Source organism: Hermetia illucens, chromosome 2 (genome assembly GCF_905115235.1).
Source record: "Hermetia illucens chromosome 2, iHerIll2.2.curated.20191125, whole genome shotgun sequence".
Taxonomy (NCBI): Eukaryota; Metazoa; Arthropoda; class Insecta; order Diptera; family Stratiomyidae; genus Hermetia; species Hermetia illucens.
In genome coordinates this window covers 155,809,081-155,828,942 of record NC_051850.1, presented here as the reverse complement: position 1 = coordinate 155,828,942, position 19,862 = coordinate 155,809,081, and positions in this window count along the sequence as shown.

Genomic DNA, 19,862 nt, shown 5'->3' with positions numbered 1-19,862 from the left:
GCATCTTCGTCTTCATTACTGCAAGACGCCGTCCATTGTCTTTCATAGTCGGCCAACACTCAGAACCATAGAGAACGACATAACGGACGACATTGCGGTAAATTTTTGATTTGAGACGTTCGTTGATACGTCGATCACAAAGAACACCAGTTGTGGAACGCCACTTCATCCAGGTTGCCTTAATGCGTGAAGCAATTTCATATCGCAGTTCCTCATTGGCTGATAGCGTTGACTCCAGGTATTTCAATCGCTCAGTTCTGGGCAGATCACTAGAGCTCACAGTGATTGTGCCTGTTTCATGGGGATCGGTCGTCAATAATTCAGTTTTGTTTAGATTCAATCTGAGACCGTGTTGCATGAGGCGATCATTCCATATTTGGACAAGTTTTTGCTATTAGATACTAGGAAAACATCGTCTATATAAAGCAGTGTGTAGGGCGCTGGACGTTGAATGTTCCATGTGACGGTGTCCATAACAAGAACCAAGAGAAATGGTAAGAGAGCGCTTCCTTGATGAACACCAACAGAGGCACGAAGCGGTTTTGATGTACCCGCCATACTACGAACTTTACTTTTCGGATCGTGCTAGAGCAATTGAACCCAGCGCACGAGTTCTTCTGGCACGAAGTGTTGCATAAAGCATACCAGATGAGTTCGTGTGGCACAAGGTCAAACGCTTTCTCTAGATCCAGAAATGCAATGTGAAGAGAGCGATGCTTCTCATGGTGTTTCTCCATGAGTAACCGCGCAGCGTGTATTGCGTCAGTAGTTCCTCAGTTTTTGACTGGAATCTAGATTGATTCAGTGTTATTTCAACGATTTCGCGAATACGGTTGTCAAAAATGCGTTCAAAAATCTACATGGTATGGGAAAGTAACCGAATCGGACGGTGATTTAAACATTTTGCTGGACTACCTTTCTTTTTCCATATTGGAACAGTGGTACTTTCTTGCCAGTGAGATGGTATTCTATCTTCCTCAATAACCCGACTGAAGAATTCACTGAGCCGCATTGTTGGGTCCCAGCTCTTCGCTTTCCAGAGCTCAGATGCGATGGTGTCAGGTCCTGTGGCTTTCCCCAATTTCATTCGTTTTATTACCTCCTCGATTTCAGTTGCGCTGACAGTTAAGCCCTTGAGTATTTAACGTAGGTGCCTGTCGTGGAGACTCCCACGGTCTTCTTAAGACAAGCAACAACGGTACCAGTCTATACCAAGTGCATGGCTTACCACTCATAAAATTCATAAATCTCTACCGAACTAAGGAGTACGGCACCCGTGTTGATACGCAACACCATGCCGAGGCCCGAAGGTCTCTTCTCGCCTGAGCATAACCACAACCCCCATGAAACTCCCACTAGGGGGCCCACCGCAAATACCCGAGCTGTACTCACATACAACGGGAGTTCACCCGAAGTATGAGAGTCCAAGAGCTATCCCGGTTCCCATGGTACCAGTATACCCCTGATAAGGTTTCGTGACCAATTTCCACTTCAGATGAGTCCCCGTGCAGACTCGGGTCTGATCGCCCTGATTAGGTCTTTGGAGCATTCGCCTACTGAATCACGGCCGGCAAACCAAAGTGATTACAGCGTCTCCCGGTGCCTCCACTATGGAGGTTCTCCTCGACCACTTGGTTTTGGTTTGGCCGATAGGGTTGTCGCCCCATCTTCCTCGCCGCCACCTCTGAGCACCAGTTGCGCTGACAGTGAAGCCCATGGTGTTTTACGTAGGCGTCGTGAGACTTAATCCTACGGTCCTCTTCAGACACGGATTGATTTTGTGACCACAATCGGAGCCCCGCTGCGACAAGCAACAACGGTACCAGTCTATACCAAGTGCATGGCTTACCACTCATAAAATTCATAAATCTCTACCGAACTAAGGAGTACGGCACCCGTGTTGATACGCAACACCACGTTGAGTCCCAAGGGCCTCTTCTCGCTTGAGCATAACCACAACCACCATGAAACTCCCACTAGGGGGGCCAACCGCAAATAACCGAGCTGTCCTCACATACAACAGGAGTTCACCCGAAGTGTTAGAGTCCAGGGGCTATCCCGGTTCCCATGGTACCAGTATACCCCTGGTAAGGTTTTGTGACCAATTTGCCACTTCAGATGAGTCCCTGTGCAGACTCGGGTTTGATCGCCCTGATTAGGTCTTTGGAGCATTCGCCTACTGAATCACGGCCGGCAAACCAAAGTGATTACAGCGTCTCCCGGTGCCTCCACTATGGAGGTTCTCCTCGGCCACTTGGTTTTGGTTTGGCCGATAGGGTTGCCGCCCCATCTTCCTTGCCGCCACCTCTGAGCACCAGTTGCGCTGACAGGTGGAACTGCTTCAAATGTCGGCAGTGATTGTGGAAGTGGAGGATGAATAAATTCTTCAGTTGAAATCTCTTCGAAGTATTCTCGCCATCTATCAGTTGCGACTCGACAGTTGGTAAGCAAAGTACCGTTCTTGTCGTTAATGCAACAGAAGTGTTCGATATCCTGTGTGCTTTCGTTATGGCTTTTGGCAAGTCGATACAGATGTCTCTCGCCTTTCCGAGTGTCCCGTTTATCGTCAAGTTTTTCGTAATGGTCCGCTCGGGTGAAAGCCACTGCTTTTTTCCTTCCAGGGTGGCAATTTTATAAATTTGCCAATTGGACAGCTTTTTATCGTTCGAAAAATTTGTGGTAGAGGCGTTTAATTTCACGGACCTTCATTTCAACATCGTCATTCCAAAGCCAAGTTCGGTTGATGTACCGCTTACCCGACTTGGTAACCCAGAGGGTTGCAGAGGCCGCTTTGTGGATCGTGTCTTTCATTTGGTTTCAAGATCCTTCCACAATCGTAATGGTCGGTAATCGCGTAAGTGAGATAATTTCTTCCTTGTTCTCATGAAATCGCCACCATTTAATGCGCCCCGGGTCAGTGCGTTCCTCACGCTATTTTATCGGTGGCTTAACTCGCAGAACGCCTATCAATGGCCGATGCTGAGGTGCGATGGTCTCATAGGGAAAGGCTTTGCAATCAGTGACAGTGGTAAAATGTCGGTGCCTTATGAGAATAAAGTCGGTTTCCGTTTTACTGTTCCCACTATAAAATGTAGGAAGATGAGACGTTTGATGAACCATGTATGTATTTATAAGTACAAGGTCATGGCTGTCAGAAAAATCGATTATACGCTCCCCACTCTCATTGCGCGCTCCGAACAGGTTTCCCCAATGGCACCTGCTTCCTTTTCACCGACATGACCGTTAAGAACGCCGGCAATGAAGATATAGTCGTAACAAGTCTTTTCGTCGAGAAGTTGTCAGAAGGCATCTTTCTCGGCATCAGGTCGACCTGTCTGTGGTGCGTACGTGGTGAAGAAGTGAATAGTGCGATCAGCTGATATAATGATTAGCTTCATCACCCGATCATCCAATCATTCGCCTTCTTTAATGGCATCACGGAAACCCTCTGAGAGCCAACACCATAGTCAGTGTGTGGGCTACCAAAATAGAGAAGTTTATCGCCATTTTTACCGCGTTCGCTTTCAATATCACAGCTTTTAGCACCAGACCATCGGGTTTCTTGCAGAGCGCAGATACCAATGCGCCTTTTCCGAAAGGCTCTTGCGAGTTCCTCGGTCTTTCCAGTTAGGGTACCAACATATAGCGTGCAGACACGTATTTGTTTTGTTCTGACTAACTTGCTTACGTCCTGACGCCGTCCATGCGCCAAGAGCCCATTTCTCGACCGGACCGGGGCCCGTCCAGCCGCGTCGACTAAGGTAGACCCGCTAGCATTTCTCCGAGGCTTCTGACTCAATCCGATCATCATGTTTCTAACGACATTGTATGCATTTTCTTGGTCGGCCTGTCGCGAGATCTGTCACCAAGGGAGAATCCATTATACCATTATATTATATTCCTTTTCCAGTCGCACCTTCAACTATGGTCCTCTTAATCGGCGCTGCTCTGCAAAGATTAACCTGATGAAAGCATCTGACTTTTTTATCCATCTCAGATATCATATCGTTTGAACGATTTCTCACAATATCTTTCCAGAAAGAGTAAGTTCATAGAAATTCATTCAGGCAACACGCAAGCACCTTTTTCAGTTTTCGTACCTTCAGATACTTAAATCATTATGTTATGTACCTACTCAGATGCAACGCCTCAGTAAATCAGAATTAGTTCATATTTTTATGCGAGAATGTATTTCCAATTATTACCATGTTCGCTCCAATAACCACTAGCGGCATACCTGCGGTTGCCAGTTGCAATGCAATGAATTCACTAATTAGTTGGGATTTCCTTTTAACATGCATTTTGACATGTTTTTATAGGTGCACTATGAGAAGTAAGACCACAGAGTTAGCCGGGTTGCAATCGTATCAATCATATCCAAGTTGTCATCCAGTGATAGATACAATGCAAGCATTTGCTTGGATTGCGTTACAACGGATATAACAGTTGGAATCGGAAGAAGTGCGTGAAGATTCAGTGAATCTTGCTGATTCCTAACGACTTGATAAATTACTTTCTCAAGGTGATTCGCATGTTATCCATTCTCCGGATTACTACAATATCATTACAAGTTTAATACTAATTGCCACAGATGGAAATAGTTCATCTCACAGCTAGCAACCGCCACTGATAAACCCCAGCGGATATGGACTGGCAAACTGGTTAGATCTCCTTTCTGAAAGGTTCTCATTGATTGGATTCAATCAGTGAAGTAAGTTTAGTTATTTTCTGTTACTAGGAACTCACTAATGAGAAGAATGCCGGATAATTCTCACCGTAGTTGGCATTTATTGTTTATAGTAAAAACTTTGTTCTGTAATTTCTGCTGCAGTTCCTGCAAATATTCCCTGAATTTTAAGTATGAATTGATCCGTGGCGTGGAAATACTCCAGCATGCCCAAACTGAGTAATTAAACGTTTTCCTGGTTTTTCACCACACATGTTCAACTGCACCAAACTCGTCTCCCAAAAGGGATATCTGTTTATCTGTTTTACACTTGGAAAAACGTCAAAATGTTCATATAATTCAACATTTTTGCCTGTACTTTCCTCAGTCGCTTCCATCCCCAAGTAACCCCTCTCCCTATACTCCCGTCCCCACCCTAAAATCTGAACAAGAAATTATTTCGTTGTTGATATTTTTGCACGGATGTATTTCAACTTGTTATTTTTGACAAAAATCCCGGAAAACATCCGCATGATATGAACAGCATATTTTCACTGGAATGCAAGAGAATCGCGATTGCAAATGGACGAACATGTGTTGAAAAAGATACATCATTGCTCTGGTACGTGTTGAAAACATGTTGACGTTCGCAAATGTTTCAAAAATGCAGTAGAAAGTGTAGAGGTTGGGATGTGTAGTGCTCCTTCTCCACGTTTTTCTGCATTTTGCATTGTTCCCATATTATGAAATTGTCAGCTCGACTAGTCAGTCATCTGGTTCAATTAGATCGCTTCGTTACGTTTGGAACTTTGTGATGAGGAAGGATGTGAATGCACGTTCGGTTAAATTTTCAAGCGATATGAAAAATTATTGCTCTATCGTTGAATGTGAACTGTTTAATGATTGAACAGAATTATTAATGAATTAAACAACTAATAGTTGTTCCACTTGGAGTTGGTTTTTATTTTAAACTTGACAAGTCGAAAACCGGAGGCTCCACCTTCAGGTGTGAAAGGTTTTGTGTATCTCTAGTGTAAGTACACTTCAGTAAAGAACTTGGAAATATCATGCTTTATGGTATAGTCTATTTTCATGACTTTTAGTGGGTTTCTAACGATCAACCGGTATCAAATCTAGGTTTGCTTTAATAAAGAACTCCAGACGTCCCAGTTTTCGGCCGAGGTCCAGTAATTCGATATACATAAAAGCTATCTGCCGTCCTGGCCTACTATATCGCCCCATCTTTGGCAGGGTCTATCCCGTCTTCTTTTTCTACCATAGATATTGCCTTTATAAATTTTTCGGGCTGGATCGTCCTCTTTTATACGGATTGAGTGACCGGCCCACCGCAAGCTATTCAGCCCGATTTCACTCACTATCAGACGGCGATAGTATCGTTCATAGATTTCGTCGTTATATAGGCTAGGGAATCGTCCATCCTCATGTAGGGGGCCAAAAATTCCTACCGCGAGTTGGCAAGATCATAGTTTTGTAGAGGATGTGCTTGCTAAGAGCCCTAATCTCCGAGGAATACATGAGGACTGGCAAGATCCAGATTGTAGATAGTAAGATAGTAGATTGTACAGTAAGAGCTTTGACCCAATGGTGAGACGTTTCGAACGGAACAGTTTTTGTAAGCTGAAATAGGTTCTGTTGGTAGCTACAACCGTGCGCAGATTTCATCGTCATAGCAGTTATCAGTTTTGATTTTCGACTCTAGATACGAGAAATTATTAACGGTCTGAAAGTTGTAGTCTCCTATCTCTATAGTTCTCCTTTGAACAGTGCGTTTTGACGGTTCTTTGGTTTTTGATGCTGACGTTGCCACCATATATTTTGTCTTGCCTTCATTGATGTACAGCCCAATATCTCGCGCCAATCGCTGCCTATTCAATCTGGATGAAGGCGGTTTGCACGTCTCGAATAGTTCTTCCCATGATCTCTATATCGTCAGCATAGGCCAGTGTTTGGGTGCACTTCAAGAGGATGGTGCGTCTCGTATTTACCCCTGCATTATTCTCCATCGTATCGCTTTTTCCAGGGCTAGTTTAAAGAGAATTCATGATAGAGTATCCCCTTGTGTTAGACCGTTGTTGATGTCGAGAGTGATCCTGCTGCTTTTATCTGGACTAGTACATTGGTCACCCTGGCTATGCTATCATAGGTGGACTTAAAGTCCATGAAAAAATGGTGCAACTGATGGCCGTACTCCAACAGTTCCTCCTCCAGCCGCAGATAAAAATCTGATGTGTTACTGATTTACCTGGAGTGAAGTCTCTTTGTTATGGTCCAATGATGTTCTGGGCGTATGGGGCTAGCCGGCGAAACAAGCTAGCGGAGAATACCTTATAGATGGTACTCAGCAATGTGATACCAATATAATTGCGGTACAGCGTGACATCTTGTTGTCAATCGCCAGGCATTGATTTGCTGTCCGACACCTTCAGCATAAGTCGACAAACCGCTTGGTCTAATTTGTCGCCTCCATATTTAACCAATTCGGCTCCTGGCGACTTTTTATTTTTAAGCATGATGAATTGCACGGACTGTTTCTTTAATGCTTGGTAGTGGCAGCATTTGTCTGTTATCTTCAGTTGGCGGGATCTCCAACTCGACGATGTTCTGGTTGTTGAGCAGTTATTCAAGGGCTCACCTCATCGCTCCAATATGCCCATTCTGTCGGAAATCAAATTTCCCTCTTTGTCTCGGCAGGATGAGCATCAAGGTGTGCAAGGCTTCATCCTGTTGACTTGGTGGGAAAACTTCCGCACCTTGTGCGGTTGCTCCCGGTACTTTTCGAGTTCACAAACTTGTTGGTTTTCCCAGGCTTCCTTTTCCCTCTATGAACTCATTTCTTCGTTCTGCGCATGGCCGCATTCTTTAAGAATGCACCATTACTCGGTATGCAGCATTCTTCCGTTCTGGTATAAGTTTACAATCATCCTTGAACCAGCCGTTCCGCGACTGGGGCCAAGTATATTTGTGGCCATATCAATGATAACGTTCTTTAGGTAGTTGTGGAGGTCATTTGTTGGTGCTTCATCTCTAGGACTTCTGTTAGCTGCGGTTATTGCGGCATCCATTTCACTCCTATAGGTGTTGCGGAGGGCTTTGGTGTTGTCAGGGTTGATTCTAGGTTTTGTTGTAATTTGAACCCGGAGCACCATGCCAAATAGGTAATGACTCGAGTCTATATTTTCTCCCCTAGATGCTTTGACATTCATCAAACCTAAGAGTTTGCGGTGTTCGATTTGCACATTACCAATTTGTTTGAAAGTGGTCCTGTCTAGAGAGGCCAATGTATGCTTGAAACCGCCTTCGTCGCAAACCAGGCACTTACAACAACCATTTCGGGTGACACTGCTAGTTGGATAGTCGGCAGTCTGTTATCATTTTTTTTTTTCATGTAAGCCGATGTATCGTCTGAATACGGGCCCCATCCTGCCTGCTCAAATCTCCAAATATGATTTTGATACGGTACTTGGGATAGGAGGGCTCTACTGCCTCGTAGACCTCGACTATGCAGTTTCATCGGCCTGGGCATGAACGTGAATGAGGCTTGTATTTCAAAATTTGGCTCGTAAACGGGCATTGCATAGCCTTTCGCTTAGTTTTTCAACGCCAATAAAAGCAATTCTACTTTTTGGTTGGCTAGGGAACCTACTCCGAGTATATATTTTATGGATGGCCATAACTGTATATAATGTAGGGACTTTTCACCAAGAAATCCGTTCCTGTCAAACGCATCTCTTGCAAAGCTATTACATCAATTTTATATTGGGAAAGGGTATCGGCTAGCTGCTGGGCAGCATTCGTTCTGTTCAGGGAATGCACGCTTCATGAAATAATGCGGAAATCTTTATTCGGTATTCGTTGCAGGGCTTGTGGTTTCAAAAACCGTCATGTCCGAGGCATCGAAGTGTCTTCGTAACTTTGGTTTTCCATGTAGGGTTATCAGCTCTACCCAACTCCCAACCTGGAGGACCGGTTGGTACAATTTGTTCCGTTTTTAGATGCGGGAGACTTGTCTTTATCTTTCTCCGTCTGCAGTTTTTCTTTAAGAAAGAGCTCCCGGCAATCAATTCGTGAAGGTGGAGATAGGGCTTGGGAGTATAACTCTAAGTGTTGGTTTAGCAGGCGTTTCTCAGCTTTTATGCTCCATACTGGGCACCGATCCACATGTCTCCCTGGGACCTATATTATCTTTCCTAAGTACATACTGGTGGGGGGTCAAAGGGTAGTATAGGTCCCGGGGCGAAACGTGGATTGGTACCCACGATGGAGCATAAAACCTGGGAAATGCCTGCTGAACCAACACCAACAGCTCTACTACCAAACCCTATCTCCACCTCCACGTGGTGACCGCTGGGAGCTCTTTCTTGACGAAAAGCTGCAGACGGAGAAGGATGAAGGCGAGTCTCCCGCGCCTAAAAACGGGACAAATTGTACCAACTGGTCCTCCAGGTTGGGGGTTGGGTAGGGCTGACAACCCTACACGGAAAACAACCTGTTACGAAACCACAACAGGAGCCTCGGATAGGACGGATTTTAAAACGACGGACCCGGCAACGACAAAGGAACAACGATTTGCGCATTTTCTCAAGGAACGTGCGCTCCCTGTACAGAGATGAAGCTGATAAGCAGCTAGCCGATACCCTGTCCCAATATAGGGCTGATGTAACAGCGTTGCAAGAGATGCGATGGACAGGGACCGGTTTCCTGGAGAAGAGCCACTACACCATATATTATAGCGGTCATCCAGTAAACCATGTGCTCGGAGTAGGTTTCTTAGTCAGCCAAAAAATGAAACCTGCTGTTATCGGCTTTGAAAGTATAAGCGAACGGCTATGCACTCTGGGCTTGCGAGGCAAGTTTAGAAATATAAGCCTCATAAACGTTCACGCCCCTACAGAGGAGACTGCAGAGTCGGAGAAGGATACCTTCTACGAGGCTGTAGAAAGAACCCTCGAAGCCTGTCCCAGATATGATATCAAAATCATACTTGGGGATTTTAACAACCAAGTAGGGAAGGAGCCCGTATTCAGGCGATGCGTTCGCTCCCATAGCTTACACGAAAAAACAAATGATAACGGACTGCGGACTATTCAATTAGCAGGGTCACACGGAATGGTTGTTGGAAGTACTTGGTTTGCGCGGAAAGCGGTCCACAAACATACGTGGGCCTCTCCAGACGGGACCACTTTCAACCAAATTGACCACGTGTTGATCGAACGCCGCCACCTATCAGCCTTGATGAATGTCAGAACATATAGGGGGGCCAATATAGACTCGGATCACTATCTCGTTGGCATGGTGCTCCGAGCTCGAATAACAATACCACCTAGAATCCCCTCTGAAAATGAGGTGAGAGTGAACACTGAAGCCATCCACAACACAACCCTCCGCGACACCTATAAGACGGAAATGGATGCCGCAATAACCGCAGTCAGTAGAGGACCTGGAGATGAAGCATCAACTAATGATCTTCACAACCACCTGAAGAACGTTATCATGGATACGGCCACAAATATACTTGGCCCCAGCCGCAAAAGGAGTCGGAACGGCTGGTTTGACGATGAATGTAAGCTAGCAACGGAACGGAAGAATGCCGCATACCGAGTAATGTTGCATTCTCAAAGAACGCGGGCACGCGCAGAGACTTATCACGAACTCCGTCGAGAGGAGAAGCGACGTCACAGACGGAAAAAGTAAGCCTGGGAGAACCAACAAGTCTGTGAACTAGAAAAGTACATGGAGCAACCGCACCAGGCGCGGAAGTTTTACCAACAAGTCAGCAGGATGAAGCCTTATACACCTCGATGCTCATCCTGCCGAGACAAAGAGAGAAATCTGATTTCCGACAGAATGGGCATATTAGAGCGATGGGTTGAGTACTTTGATGAGCTACTGAACAACCAGAACATCGGCGAGTTGGAGGTCCCGCCAACTGAAGACGACGGACAAATACTGCCACCACCAAGTTTAGGAGAAACAGTCCGTGCAATTCATAGGCTAAAAACTCATAAGTCGCCAGGAGCCGATGGAATTACAGCCGAATTGGTTAAATATGGAGGCGACCAGTTACACCAAGTGGTTCATCAACGTGTGCTTAAGGTATGGGACAGCGAATCAATGCCTGACGATTGGCAACGAGGCATTATCTGTCTCATACATAAAAAGGGAGATATCACACAGTGCAGCAATTATAGAGGTATCACGTTGCTGAGTACCATCTATAAGATATTCTCCACTATCTTGCTAGGCCGGATAGCCCCATACGCCCAGAACATCATTGGCCCATACCAAAGAGGCTTCACTCGAGGCAAATCAGCAACAGATCAGATTTTCTCTCTGCAGCAAGAGACGGAAAAACTGTTGGAATATGGACAACAGTTGCACCATCTGTTCATCGACTTTAAAGCCGCCTATGATAGCATAGCCAGGGTAAAACTCTCAAGACCATTCGACATCAACAACGGTCTACGACAAGGGGATGCGCTATCATGCGTCCTCTTTAACCTGGCCCTCGAGAAAGTGATCCGTGATGCTGAGGTGAATGCAAGAGGTACGATCCTCTTCAAGTCCACCCAACTACTGGCCTATGCTGACGATATCGACATCATGGGAAGAACCACCCGAGACGTACAAACTGCCTTCATCCAGATCGAGCAGGCGGCGCGAGATCTTGGGCTGCACATCAATGAAGGCAAGACAAAATATATGGTGGCAACGTCAGCACCGAAGACGAATCAACCAACAACATCAAACCGCACTGGTCAAACACAAGCACGAACAAGAATAAGGACAGGGGAATACAACTTTGAGACCGTTGACAATTTCTCCTATCTAGGGTCGAAAATCACAACCGATAACAACTACGATGATGAAATCCGCGCACGGTTGTTGTCAGCCAACAGAGCCTATTTCAGCTTACAAAGACTGTTCCGCTCGAAACGTCTCACCATAGGGTCAAAGCTCTTACTATACAAGACTATGATCTTGCCAGCCCTCATGTATTCCTCGGAAACTTGGGTTCTTAGCAAGAAAAATTGCGAACTCTTGGCCGCGTTCGAGAGAAGAATCCTCCGAAGAATTTTTGGCCCCCTACATGAGGATAGACGATTCCGTAGCCTACACAATGACGAAATCTATGAGCGATACCATGACCGTCCGGTTGTGGATAAAATCCGGCTCAATAGGTTACGGTGGGCGGGTCACTTAATCCGTATGGATGAGAATGATCCCACCCTGAAAGTATATAAGGGCAATATCTATGGTAGGAAAAGAAGACGAGGCAGACCCTGCCTAGGATGGAGCGATGGCGTGGGCCAGGACGCCAGACAGCTTTTAGGGATATCGAATTGGTGGACCTCGGCGCAAAACCGGGATGTCTGGAGTTCCTTATTAAGGCAGGCCTAGACCGGATACCGGTTGTTGCGCCGTTGATGATGATGATGATAAGTACATACTAATATTAACTTATTTTGTGTGGATGTCGGTATCGAAATTGATTTTTTCTAATTCTTCGGTTTTGTTGTTTCTGAGATTGATTTCGTAACAGAAATGCTCACTTTGTAGCCTCCATTCTCCCTGCCTTTCCAACAAATGTCAAAACAAAGGCCGGCTTAGAAAAGTACTTATCAAAGACTTTTATTTTATAGACTACACGACCATATTTCGAAAAAAGAATTTAGACTCCCTTTGCATGTATGACGACGTTCCTCAAGTTCAGCGTAGAAAGTTGTAACTCACTGCATGTGTGTTCACAGCTCCCATCTTCTCACTAAATTTTGTGTCAGCGTTACAACCATTTCTGAGAAAATGGATGTGGCAGACAGACAGACAGGCAGACAGACCTGCGCGGAGTTGCAGATCTCCAGCTGCCGCATCTCTTCGTGCGGATAAGGGAATGCTCGGCGGATGCATTTGAACATGCACTTGTACGCATTTGGAGGTGTATGGTTACGTGCAGGTTAGGTGGCTGGGAGAAAACACCTACCCGTGAACAAAAATGGCTATGGGAAGGACAGCCAGAACAAGAAACCAATATATTGGAATAAAGGAAGTAGAACTTAAGGTACAGGGCCTCGGAAGTTATTTAGTCAAAGAAGTATTTAGAAGGTGTATATAACTCCCGGGAACGCCATTTCCAAAGACACAGAAATATGCTTCTCAGACCGGGCATTCGCACAGTGAGGTGAGTAAAGCTGGTCAGGAGATACCACAGACATTATTGCTTGATCCATTTAGAAGAAACTCGACGATCCTGCGATTTACCCACAAATCAACGTCGCTGAAGAAAGTGCAGTGGGAGAGCCAAACAGGGAAAAAGTGTCCGAATACGGACGAGTTATATATAGTTCGCCTTATTCGGGGCAAAAATACTAGAGTTGTCCGAATTAATAAAGGACAAACACAATGGGCACCAGGCCATCAACAATATACTGTTCTGTGCAACTGTTCTAAGGACTAGTACCTCGAAGAAAGCAAACATAACTCAGGCAACATAAGTGACACCTCTTCAAAATCCAAAGAAAAGATGAGTATAGAAGAAGCGAAGGATTCTTTTGGAAGAATGAAGAAAGAAAAAGAGAAAGGTCAACAAAATGAGCAAAGTCGTGGAAATGGCGCCAAAAGAGGTAAAGCTCCAAAAAGGAATCGGGGAAGCATGGACCAACCTTGACAAAAAGAAAAACGCGACAAGCAGAAGAAGCGTGAGCCGGATCAGACATTTGATGCTGCAGCTAAAGAAATTTGATTCTTAGAGGCAGCGGTACAAGTACCGGATAAAAAGCAGGAGATTGTGATACAATGTAAAGCCATTGATGAAGTCATTATCAACGAGGATATTCGCGAAGGAAAACAGTTTACTCGATTTGCAAGAGTGATCACAGACCAAAGAGATGAAAAAACTGTGGAAGAAGGTCATGAATTCACGAAGTACAAGGTTGACCTTGAATGTAGGCTTTGTAGAAGAAGAAAAAGGGCGTCAACTGTCGGCACATTGCGAGTAGCAGATGCCCATTTTTTAAGAGAGCTTTGGATGCATTGAAGAAATGGGGTTGATACAAATTAACATCAACCAGTGCGAGGCAGCGTCAGATCTACTCTCGCAGACCATCTATGAGAAGGGAACCAAAGTGGGAATAATCAGCGAGCCTTATCACAACAATATGAGTAGTGCCAGGGCTACAGATATAACCGGCAAGGCCGAAAAAGGGTCATCCAAGAAGTGATCATCAAGTGCGGTGATAAGACATTACGAAAAAATGCTAGGTTCGCTCGTTTCGGAGTTTGCATCTATAAAATCCAAGCAGATGATTCCAAAGCATGGGCTGTGGATTGGGGAAGTCAAACTTGCGGAGCTGGATTTGGTGCTTGCAAAAACCGGAAACGTAGCCACTTTTTGGGAGACAGGCTCGGGTTAAACATTCGGTATATGAGTACCACATTGGCGAAGAGAATAGTCTAGTTTAACAGTGAGCACTATATTCATAGCGACCACCGGGAAATTTCCCCAAGATCGAAATGGGCCATGCAGGAATGTGCGTTCCCACGGAGTTCTGAATCAGGGCTTATCTGTGAAGATGTTTGGAGAGGATGCATTAATAGAGATGCTATTTACAGGGCACAATTCCGATGGTGCGGTTTCAGAAAAAGTAGCAGAATTGATGAGACACATAATAAGAGCAACGGCACGAAGAAATCAGGTAGTTACAGAATGAATGTTTTCGATCAAGAGAGGAAAGAAAGCGAGGAGAACAAGACGAGGAAAATGAGAAGTATACGCGGACCTTCAAGGTAGGTTTAAGAAGGCCAAACACAGGCACCCAAGAATGCTTTCAAGAACATTGCGAAGAGACAGGCTAAACCCTTTGGGAAACAGCATGCAACTTACCAGCTCGCATCTTCTTCTCGAAATAGTAATAACGCTATTCCTTAACTTACGGAGGTTTACGAAAGGATCGGCGATGGGAAAGTGGTTAGAATGTTATCCCCAATGAATCTATCAAGCTCCCTGTTAAGATCGACTGACTTATCAGCAGATGTGCAAAAATTAGTTTTACTACCGAGGCTCAGTAAGCAAATGAACGACCCATAATCTTACCGCCCGATTTGCCTTATAGGCACTGTTGAACTGATTTCTGACTTCTTCCTATTATAGAACATAGGGGATGCGATATCTTCGAATAGATGCTTGCCGTGATAATATTGGAGGGTAATAAATATTCAGCCAGCTAGAAGAGAATAAAATGTTAATTAGGAAAAATGTGTGTCCTTGGTTATGTGACTTGACTCCTCAAGAGTTGCCCCTCAGAAAAGACACTTTGGTGAGATAGGGATGGGAACTTTAAGCAAAACAGTGTCACAGGAGGGGTGCCACATGCCTCAATGCTGAATCCTCTCCTGTGGGAAGTGATGTCGTCATGAACCAACCCTAAGTGATTGAAGTGTATGCCCCGCCATAAAAGCGTGACTGAAGATGGCTTAACTTTACCTTGCGGAACAGGAGACGTACAAACTGCCTCCATCCAGATCGAGCAGACGGCGATTGGCGCTAGATCTTGAGCTGCATATCAATGAATGCAAGACAAAGTATATGGTGGAAACGTCAGCACCGAAAACCAACCAATCAACAACATCAAACCGCACTGGCCAAACGGGAAGAATAAAGATAGGAGAATACAACTTTGAGACCGTTGATAACTTCTCCTATCTAGGGTAGAAAATCACAACCGATAATAGCTACGATGATGAGATCCGCGCACGGTTGTTGGCAGCCAACAGAGCCTATTTCACCTTACAAAAACTGTTCCGCTCGAAACGTCTGACCAGAGGGTCAAAGCTCTTACTGTACAAGACTATGATCTTGCCAGTTTTAATGTATTCCTCGGAGACTTGGGTTCTTAGCAAGAAGAATTGCGAACTCTTGGCCGCGTTCGAGAGAAGAATCCTCCGGTGAATTTTTGGCCCCTACATGAGGATGGACGATTCCGTAGCCTACATAACGACGAAATCTATGAGCGATACCTTGACCGTCAGGTTGTGGTTAAAATCCGGGTCAATAGGTTACGGTGGGCGGGTCACTTAATCCGTATGAATGAGGATGATCCAGCCCGGAAAGTCTATAAGGGCAATATCTACGGTAGAAAAAGAAGACGAGGCAGACCCTAAGATAGAGCGATGGCGTAGGTCAGGACGCCAGACAGCTTTTAAGGATTTCGAATTGGTGGATCTCGGCACGAAACCGGAATGTCTGGAGTTCCTTATTAAGGCAGGCCTAGACCGGATACCGGTTGTTGCGTCGTTGATGATGATGATGAACATAATCTTAATTGACTTTCAATTGACAATCATCATCAGCTTCGACAAAGGGGTTATTTTTCTGCTGCTTTTCCTAGTAAATTGCCAGTGCTCTCATTTATCTTTTATTGCTACCAAACTTAATTTGCATCTAATTATTAAAATTTAATTTCAGTCGTGTCTGTAATTAGCTATCATCTGCACTTCTTTGAATCCTAAATTCTGGTGGAAACGAAACCTCCTCTTCCAATGTTCCTCAGATATTGCGAAATATGATTTCATGAAGTCAAGTTTCCAATCACCACTTTTACGAATCCTTCATGGATGTATGTACGCACGTAGCCATTCGTATTCCAATTACAATTTGCTAGAGTCATACAATCATCCCGATTCGAGCAAACAATTTCATTTCATGTTTGCCAACAACTTCAGATGTCATCTCGAAAACATTAATTGAAATCCTTGCAACTGAATACTACAAGTACACGATGCAATTAAACAAATGAAAAGTATAATATCAACAAAAACTCAATGTTATTAATTAATTAAATTTTTTGCCAAGTTTTTGTCTCCAGGGCGTATCAGAGCAACTGAAAAGTGTGCCATTGAAAGAGAGCAAATGTCAGAGTTTTTGGTCCCTATCGTTCATGGTCGTTCTGTTTTGTATAGGAGATATGAGTTAACCCTTTGATTACCAATTATAGAGGTAACTTCATCAAAATTGACTCGCTGTGTGTTTGCCGGGGGCACTCGGCTTCCTGGAATTCTCTGGATGAGAGCCTGGAGTTTCTAACAAATCGAGGGGGTTCGTAAAGCACCACAAACATTTGACGCTAACAGCACACATGAAATCGGGTACATAGTGGAATTGTAAGAAAAATTCTACAAAAAGTTATTCGCTTCCGTTGTCAAGTTTTTCTGTAACAACGAAACCTCATCAAAATCTGTTTACTGGTCGTCTATCTCTCCTCTACCAAATGTAAACGTCTGCATCTATGTACACTAGGAAAAGCTCTGCATCAGTTAAATGCAGTTTCGTCTGTGAAGTTTAAAGAGGGCTCCTCATTCAAGCGAAAAGGGGGTGAAACATTTTTTTTTTTAATATAATCGTGTTGGGTGTCACACGAAAGGTCTCGATTAGTGCTTTTCGAAAGAGGTCTCAGATTTGACAGCAATTGCAAGGTAGGGGAGGGACGGATCAAAAAGTACAAACTGTATGTTAGACAAGATTCATTTTTGGAAACTACCCAATGGAAATGTTTGGAAAAAAAATCATTAGGATGCACCTAGTGGAAGTGTGGTATCCAAAATTCCGATTTCTGTTCAAATAAAGTTAATAATAGTAACCTACGTTATTTTTGTGTTTTGCGAGAAGGGCCCCTCAATTTCGTTGTATGATTACAAACGTCAAAGCGCCGACATATTGGCCGAACCTTTGACTAACCTGAAGTAAAACCAGGAAAAAAATGGCACATTCGGCCGTCAAAGTTAACTATGCCCTTTCAATAATGTTTCCCTTCTCACGTTTACTATTAAGCCAAATAACTCAGTAAATATTTTCGCTTTGCACTTAAAAGCCGATTTTAGAAACTGATTCGGTTTGCCTGTAGGATTTGATCTTTCACTTTCACCCATCATTTTTCAACTTTTAATGCTCATAAATGTCTTTTGATATAATAAATTCTTTACCCCCTCTTTCTGAGATAACGCTTCCAGAATTATTTTCAGCATTTCTAAAGATTAGAACATGAAGTTCTGAGGATTAAAGCTTTTCTATCCTGTTATACCTGTACAGGTATTGTCCCGTATATTTATGTACACCCGCAATTGTAAACACTTAAACTAGATGCTCTAAACTAAGATTTCGCGAATTTCACTGAAACCGTATCGCTTTTTCCTACGGTAACATTACCATCTATCATCCTGGCTAAATGTGTAGCTCGGTACTATGTATCTAGACCGGTTCAATAACGCCAAGTGGAACTTCCTAATATGGGAAGCTCTCTTCTTGGTTATAATAGATACAATGCTTAGATATGTTCCTCCCTGTTCTCATGTTTATCTTGAATGTATCAAAACCTATTCTTTACAAGGGGAACTTGAATGTATAAGCAAGCATCTATGACCCTTCTCTCCTCTATTTGTCTTTAGCGGAAAAAGGAAGAGTCGGCTGATTCTAGTATACGTTTAGAGAGCAAATATCTTTAAAGGAATAATCTAGTTGTATATAATGCAACCCGAATCGACAGGTGGAGATGAAGCAGAAACAAAGCCACATCGCACCAAAGGCAAGAACGTGTAGACCTGGAGACTTCAGGTGGTGGCAAATTTCCAGTATATATAAGGACCCTGGACCGAATAGTATAATTGAGTTGAGACCAATGAATCTAAACTATTGTGAGGTGGCTCAGAATCTGATTTTTTAGATCATTCAATGACTAAATTTTGATGATACCAATAATTTGGTCAATTTGCGAATCTTAGCACCATTATGCTGGCGCTACTTGGTTGCAGTTATCTTCTGAGAAAGAAGGATTCCCAAATTATGGACCCAACGTAGGCCAGTACCGTCTTAAAGAGAAGGTCGCCTGACAGGTAAGAAAATTATATCTGCGAAAACATTGCTAACAAAAGTCATATCTGTTACCATTCAGCCAGAGTGCTTTGTTGGCCAGCAGAAGCTTTTGAAAAAGATATAAAGATATATTTCAAGTGGCGTTAGAAGGAGACAATAACAATGGTTCAAGGGGTGGAATAGTTATTTCAAGGCGTTACAGGAGCCTGTAATGCTTCAATGCCAAAACGGAGTTTCCTGTTCATAAAATTAGGTTGTCCTTTGTTTGGCAAATTTTGTTAAAGGCCATGATAAGGGAACTCAAGGAACCCAAGTTTTCTGAAGTAGCCTCAGGCGGGCTGTGAAGGTAAACCTGAACAATCAGTCTAACAGGATATCTTCCTTGTACCCTAAGTTACTAAAGATGAACTACAAGAAATCTGGGGAGCTATAAAATTGCCGGGGGATTTGCGTACAAAGGTCTTCCACTCGATGATAAGGACACTTTCATGCAAGCGGGAAGGGGGTCTGAAAGTACAGAAGTTGACTTTACTACCGAAATTTAAAAAACTACCCGAGATACCCTTTTCATATCATTCTATTATCTTTTGCATACGACAGAAAGATAATATAAGCTGATTAATCGAGAAAACCGGAGATTTCTGGCGCTGGTATGGAATTCGGTGATTATACCATCCTGTGATCGATTCGATAGTAAGGATCGTAAAGATAATTTATGATGCAATCGCCTTTGGCAAGTGCGGTGGTATCGGTAGTGTGGCGACATTGATTACTTGAAATGCATTTAATTTGGTCACTGGGAACTAAGTTAAGGGCACATTAGCAGAAATTGTACTTATGTGTGTGTATTCCTAGCTACTTACCAAAGCTAATCAAGGATTAATTGACTTAATTAGCGCGAAGAGCAAGAGAGTTTTACATATCACCTAATATCCCCGAAAGTATACAATGCATTTCGGACAACATCGGGTGTGTCGTTGCGGGGGTGTTAATCTATGAACCTTCAAGCAAAATGAACAATTGTACCGGAAACTTCTGAAAAGCCACTTAGAAGAAAACCTTCAGAAAATGGAAGCCGCGATCCAATAACTGCGAAAAGCGTCGTTAGATTTATACGTTGATTCTGTAAATTCAAAACTGGTTCTGACAAGAATACGGAGAAGTAAATTAGCACTTTACCCAATTTCTTACTGCCACGGTGTATCTATTCAGGGACAATACACTTCGATTTTGGTTGAATGGCTGGCCTGAATGTTTGGCTGGACTGTCTGGCGAAGCTGGTCTGCAAAAAAAAAATAAGAACACTCGGACTTGGAC